General features: G+C 44.2%; 2 pseudogenes across 2 annotated transcripts; both read right to left on the bottom strand.

The window, feature by feature from the left end:
* Positions 1–1949: 1949 nt before the first annotated feature.
* Positions 1950–2935, bottom strand: LOC308421017 (deubiquitinase OTUD6B-like; annotated as a pseudogene). Its single transcript has one exon. The product of its transcript is annotated as a deubiquitinase OTUD6B-like (transcript).
* A 168-nt stretch (positions 2936–3103) lies between these two features.
* Positions 3104–4236, bottom strand: LOC308420882 (dual specificity protein kinase CLK3-like; annotated as a pseudogene). Its single transcript has one exon. The product of its transcript is annotated as a dual specificity protein kinase CLK3-like (transcript).
* Between the last annotated feature and the right edge of the window lie 2775 nt (positions 4237–7011).

Here is a 7011-nt window from a genome sequence, read left to right as displayed (position 1 = left end):
GGCTGTAGAGTTGTGTTTGTATGGGTTTTGGGGTGAACAAACACCCCGGGATGGAAGCAGAAAACGGGCAGGGGAAAACTGCCAAGGAAAGGGAGTGGAGTGGACAGAGTTAGGCTGTGGGGGCGGCTCGGACCGGGCGACAGAGGTGCGCACGGCTCTGTACTAAAATCGGGACTGCAGAGTGAGGTACGGGGCCGATAAAGAGGTAAACATTATTATTATTATTTAATATTTACTGCAACAAGGGTTTGTTTTTGAGATTTATTGGCTTTCAATATCTTGTCCTTTAACATAAAATTCCAGTAATTTTAGATGTCTGTAGATCTGGACTGTCTTTCCAGCCTGCCTTGTTCCCTCTCACTTCCCTTTCTGCTCAGACTCATGCTTTCTCCCCCTGTTCCTGAAGCTCTTCAAGATCTTGCATCTCCTGGGCACCTTTGTGTCTCTGATTGCTCTATCTGAGACCTCCTTGTCCAGCGTCCTCTGTCTGTCAGTTGTGACGTGGGAATATAGCACTGCATATGGCTTCCTTTTCCCCCAAGGCCACGTGGAAATCGGCCATCATTTCCTACGTTCTCTATGCTCTTCGCCTTCACCATTCCTAACTTCCCATTTGGAGCTGAATGTTTAATGCTTTTCTCTTCTGGACATGATTCTGCCCATTTTCCACAATAGGTTGTCTTCAAGCCTAACACAGTGCTTTACACATAACAGAGGTAAATACAGGAGAAAGGCGGGTATCACAAAATATCTTGATTCCTCTTCCAGTCCTCTATCCTGCTTGTTTTTCAGACTTTCAAGGAGGAATGCCTACATCCTTCAGAAGACAACTTTCACTATTCAACTCTACCTTAAAGAGTAAGTCTTATAGCTTTAATGTTAGTTTTTAAGGACTTTAATGTTAGTTGTTAACATTTAAGAAGATTTTTTTAAATGCTCTAGGTTTTATTGTTTTATTTATATTTCTATTTTATTTTTTAGCTGAGATGCTCATCTGTAATTTATACAAATCTAGTGCCTTTCAGATAGAGTTAATATGTGGATTGCTTTAATTTATTTATAGCACGGGGGAAAACACTGGTTTAGTTGAGGCAAAGCAAGTAATGATTCTACACAGAATGTTCTTTTCTTTTTAAGTTTGAATTTTTAATGACAAAACTATATGCACACACACAGCATTTTAAGAAATTTTACTAGTGTTTATTCACAGTGCAAAGTGACAGGTCTCATGATGACCCTTTCATTCGGGTATGTCATGTACCTACACCAAATGTGCCCTGTCACCTTCTCACATCCCTTGCTGTTCCTCTTCTTCATTTCAAATGTTTAGCTATGGGATCTGTCCAGATACAGACAAGTAAATGCAGATGTGGAATTTACACGTACAAGCATTTTTTTTCAGCATAAAAATGAATGGAATAGGATGACCCCGGCCTGCCACCATGCACGGAAGGCAAGTCCGAAGGCAGCCAGAGGCCTGTGGTGGAGAGATGGGAGAGAGAAGTAGACTGATGTGTGCACAGTGAAGACAGGCAGAACGGGAGGCTCGGTGTGAGTGTACTGTCGCCTGAAGCCATGGCTGCTACAGTGGACCATGTCCTGGCCTGTGGCCTTACAGCAGCAGGGGTCTGCATAGATATGTGTGGCCTGTGTTACCATGTGCATGTCCACGATCTGGGTGCTCACCTGACAGATGATGACAGAGACCAAGTCTCCAGACTTTTAAGAAGAATTAAATTGAAATCCTTACTTTTGGAACATAAAGCTGTGGGGCCAAAATTTAAAACAAAATTTATTCCAAGACAGAATGTGCAGAACTAAAACTAATTAGTGGGAAGAGTAACACCTTGGCTATGAATGATATTCCCCTCAATAGACTAAGTTGTAAGAATGCCACTGAGAGCACTGGTTAAAAAGTTAGTCCAATGTACTTCTAAAAAGCCTGTTAGTAAGCTTATTCATAAAACTCATCGAAGGTAGCTGTGTTTTTCAGTAGCATTTACAACGATCTAGCTCTTGGTAGATTGGCACACTCCATAGAACAGTGTAACGTTCTTTAAACTAGCTGCAATTTTCAGTAGCTGAGTTCACCAACCGTGTAACAGAATTATAATGTTCTCCTAGGCCATACGCATGCCTCATGTATACTAGTACTAACGGATTCCTTGGATACTCTTCACCAACTATAATAGGAGGAGCGTCTGCCTGTAGTATCTCGATTGGTGTTTGTAAGATGTGAGACAGAGCTCTTAGCTCTAGCTGACCACCCCACGCAGCTGTGTTCACAGTATCATCACAGTACTTCCCAAACTCTTCTGCAGTGTACATATCTCCTGTACTGGGGTTTGTTGAGAACGGCAGGAAGTCATCTGAGTGGCTCTGCATGCACTCGGCAGTCTGCCTCCTTAGGGTAGCCACAGTCAGAGCACCATCTTGTTCTCTCAGCTGATCCTCAAGTGCTCCGTACATACAATGACCATCAGATGGAATATGCTTAATTTCCAATTCTCTGGGTGCCAATATTTGAGCAAGTTTTTCACTCTCGAGATGTCTGGCTCCAGATAAGTTCTCAATTTCAGCCTCAGCTATCCTCTCTTCCCGCTCCTTTTCCAATGCAGCCTTCTTTTCCCGTCTCTTTTGTGCTTTTGAAATCCGAGGTGGTTGATTCTCAATTACCAAGTTTGAAATGTTAACAGCAACAGAATCTATCTTACTGTCCTTTAAAGTCAGCTTCAGCTGTTCCAGTTCTTCCCTGTGTTTTTGCTCCATTTCTCTCTCCAGTTTAGCAACATCTTCCATGAGTTGCTTCCTCCTCTTTTTGTCGTTTTTTGGGAACAGCATTCTTCATTCCCTGGATTTTAGCTTGCAGCTCCTTCTTCTCCTTCCGATGCCTTCTCACCTCCTCATCAAGCTCCTCAGCCATGACCTCCTCCATGAGGACCAGGTAGCCTGGCACCTTTTTAAAGATTTGTTTATTTATTTTATGTATATGAACACACTGTAGCTGTCTTCTGATAGCATCAGATCCCATTACAGATGGTTGTGAGCCACCATGTGGTTGATGGGAATTGAACTCAGGACCTCTGGAAGAGCAGTCAGTGCTCTTAAGCACCGAGCCATCTCTCCAGCTCCCGTGTTCGCTATTTTCTTGGGTTTGAAAGAGTGTGAATCCACGGTAGTACTGGAACAGAATGCAGCCGATACTCCAGACATCACAGGGCTGAGCCCAGCCCAGCTCAAGGATCACCTCAGGCGGGCGATAGTGATGGCGACAATGGTGGGGTGATGCTCATGGTCCAGTGTGGCACTGCCCAAGTCTGCTACTCGGATGCTGGTGTTCTTCACTGACGTCTCCTCGCAGCTCTTGTGCTCACTGTAGAGAGTTTCAAACTCACAATTCACAAACAAGATGTTCTCTGGCTTCGAGTCAGGGTGGGTCAGCTGGTTCTCGTGTAGAAATCAGAAGGCAGGACAGAGCTGGTAAGCCATGTGCCGGACACGTGGTAGGCGATGAGGCTGGGACTTGTTCTCCTTCAGGAACTCAAAGCTGTTCTTGCCCAGGAGCTCAAAGGCGAAGAACATATGACCATGGAAGTTGAACCAGTCAGACATCAGGACACAAAAGGACTTATTTTCTTTGTCTTTCTCCTTGATTTTCTTGAGGATATTAATTTCTGTGACTTCCCTCTGGCGTGGTCCAAGCACTCCGCTACCTTGCCAAAGGTACCTTCACCCAGGTTCCCCACGATCTCACATTGCTCTTGGAGCCAATCGCTGATCCGGCACACCAGGTGGCCCTCCTTGTCATCTTTTATACTCCGGCTGCTGCGCTTACTGCTCTGTTGGTTTCTCGAGGAGGCGCTGCTACAAGACCTGGTACGGCGTTTGCGACAGTGGCGGGCATGCTTGCAGTACGGCCCCCTCTCGCGCGACCGTCTCCGATGTCGAGAACGTGAAGACCCACAGCAGTCCTCTCCAAAGGGTGGGCTCCTCTCTTCACACCGATACGTGTCGCTGTCACGGTGTCCCGGTACTTCCGCTGGTAGAGTATATGGTCATGGATTCTGGACTGTCTGTGATCTCTGTCGGGTCCCTTCCAGATGGGCGTCGTAGTCGCCCTTCATGTTCCCGACTGTAAGACCGCCTCCTCTTCCAGCGGTAGCTCAGGTATGGTTCTGGCTCTGGGGAAAGGTGTCCCTTACAGTGATGCATCTTCTTTCGGGCTCCGGCTGTGGCTAGGCCCCCACTCCCCGTTCTAGTTTTTATTACTATTTTTCTTGTATTATTTTGGTATGGAGGTTGCAAGGGCAGAGGGGGGCTATTGAGGCTCAGGGAAATGAATGGGATTTGGGTTCATCATGTGAAATTCACAAAGAATCCACCAAACTTTTTTTTATATAAGTGAAATAATGTGACTTGAAGAAAAATCGACAGAATTGGAAACCAAAGGAAGTGAAATATGTCATATTCAGAAAAATACCACATTTTCTCTCATATACAGAGCACACAACAACTTTTTTCACTCTTTTTTTTTTTAATTAGATACTCTGTATTTACATTTGATATGTTATCTCCCCCACCTCACTCTCATCCCCGCCCACCTCCATTTGCCTTCAGGAAGGTGCACCCCCTCCTAATCACCCTCACCACCCCATTGCCTTGGCATTCCCCTACACTGGGAAAACATGCCCTCCCTGGACCAAAAGCCTTTTCTCACATTGGTGCCAGACACTGCTATCTTCAGCCACATATGCAACACAATAGGTCTCCCAATGTGAGCTCAATGGTTGGTGTACTAGTCCGTGGGAGTTGCGGAGGGTTTGGCTGGTTGATAATGTTGTTCTTCCCATGAGGTTGCAAACCCTTTCAGCTCCTTCAGTCCTTTCTTTAGCACCTTCATTGAGGTCCCTGAGTTCAGACTGATAGTCAGCTGTATCTATATGGCTCTGACAGAGTCCCTGAGGAGGTGTCTCTAGCTGGTTCCTGCCAGTAAGTACTTCTTGGCATTAGAAATAGTGCTTGGGTTTGGTGAGCAATATTACTTCTTTTTTGTATTTTTAAGCTTAAATGATTACATCATTTCCTCTCTTCACGTTCCCCTTCCTACCCTGTCCTACATAATCCATCTTGGTCTTATTAAAATTCATGGCCTATTTTTCTTTGTTGATACATACAGGTGTGTGTGTGTGTGTGTGTGTGTGTGTGTGTGTGTGTGTGGTGTGTGTTTGAGAGAGAGAGAGAGAGAGCGCACGTGCATTTTCCTACATATGTAAACAACCTTTTCAATCTCGACAAAGCTACTTGTGGTTTTGGTCTATATTGTGTTTAATAGAGAACTGTTGCAACAATCCGTAGTTGAAGGTGGCTCTTTGTCTAGGGTTGAGGCCTCCTGAGCTCCCTCCTATTTGTAATATTACTGGTTTCATCCTCGTTCAGGTCATGTTTAGGTAGCCGTATTGGAGAGATAACGAGACTTATTCTTCTAACATTTGTAGGAGACACAATCTCACAGCAAACTCCTTGTTTCTCTGGCTACCAATTCACACCCCCTTCAGCAATGGTCCCTGAGCCTTATGTGCAGGGGTTGTGTTATGAATGTATCAGTTGGGACTGGGATCCACAACTCTTTATTTTGATCAGTCGTGAGTGTCTGTGATTGTCTCCATCTGTTACAAGGAGAAGTTTCCTTGATGAGAGGTGAGAAATACTTGTCTGTGGTATAAAGATAAATATTTAGAATGAAGTTAGGGATTGTGCTGTACAGCATATTGTTAATGTATCATTGACTCTATGTGCTTTATTTCTGCCTTAGTTTGGGTTTTATTGCTGTGACATACTTCTTCCAACAAGGCCACACCTACTCCAACAAGGCCACACTTCTAAATAGTACCAGTCCTTGGGCCAAGCATATACAAACCACCACACTTTCCTTCTGCAAACTCCACCCTCGTTAGCAATTCTCTCATGCTAGCCTTAGAACCCCAATGACTGAGGGTGTTCATGCTCTTATCCACATACCCTGGCTGCAAGAGGCAAGCTCAACTTTTCTGTGACTCAGTTTCCTCTTCTACAAAATAAATTAAAATTCAATCTAAAACTACTGCAAATGTACACTCAAATGATGAATGTAAAAATGCTAGTATGGTATGTAGTAAGTGCCTATTTTTGCTAATAAGGCCAATTTCTTATAAATAAATCCAGCTAATATTGAGTCACTTCTCTATAGGAAAGAATTCTAAAGAACCTGTCTGATTATTCCAAGATCTTGGCTCTTGTGTATAAAAGCACAAGTGTTGGATTAGGACATTTATAGGGAAATTAATGCAAACAGAAGTCACTGGTAATCCAAACACGCCAGGTTCAGAACAGTGAGTATTGCATATTTGACCTCACATGAACATCCTACATTTTATACTGTGTGTGTGTGTGTGAATTTGTATGTGTGTGTAAGAGAGAAACAGTATGTGTATGAAAGAGTGTATATTTGTGAATGTATGTATTTGTGAGTGTGTGTGAGAGTTTATGTGTGTGTATCTGTGAGTGTGTGCATGTGAAAGAAAAAATGCTGTATTTGTGTGTGTGTGTGTGTGTTTGTGGGTATGTGTGAATTTGTGTGTGTCTGTGTGTGTGTCTCTGTGTGTGTGTCTTTGTCTGTGTGTGTCTGTGTGTGTGTGTGTGTGTGTGAGTTTGTGGGTATGTGTGAATTTGTGTGTGTCTGTGTGTGTGTGTCTTTGTCTGTGTGTGTCTGTGTGTGTGTGTGTGTGTGTGTGAGAGAGAGAGAGAGAGAGAGAGAGAGAGAGAGAGAGAGAGAGAGAGAAATGGGACCAAAACAGGAAAGAGATCTTACAGGAAGGCCGGGAAAGCACAGGGCAGTAGGCTCTATGTGACATGATCACTCATGTCTCCTGGGAGGATCTGGGAGAGGGGAGGAGAAGGAAGAGCCAGGCAGATAGGAAAGGAGAAGTGCTGAGACGACCGAATGTGAATGGAATACATACGAAACCACCACAC

Source organism: Micromys minutus (assembly GCF_963924665.1).
Source record: "Micromys minutus genome assembly, chromosome: 5".
Classification (NCBI taxonomy): Eukaryota; Metazoa; Chordata; class Mammalia; order Rodentia; family Muridae; genus Micromys; species Micromys minutus.
This window is presented reverse-complemented; position numbering and strand designations above follow the sequence as displayed.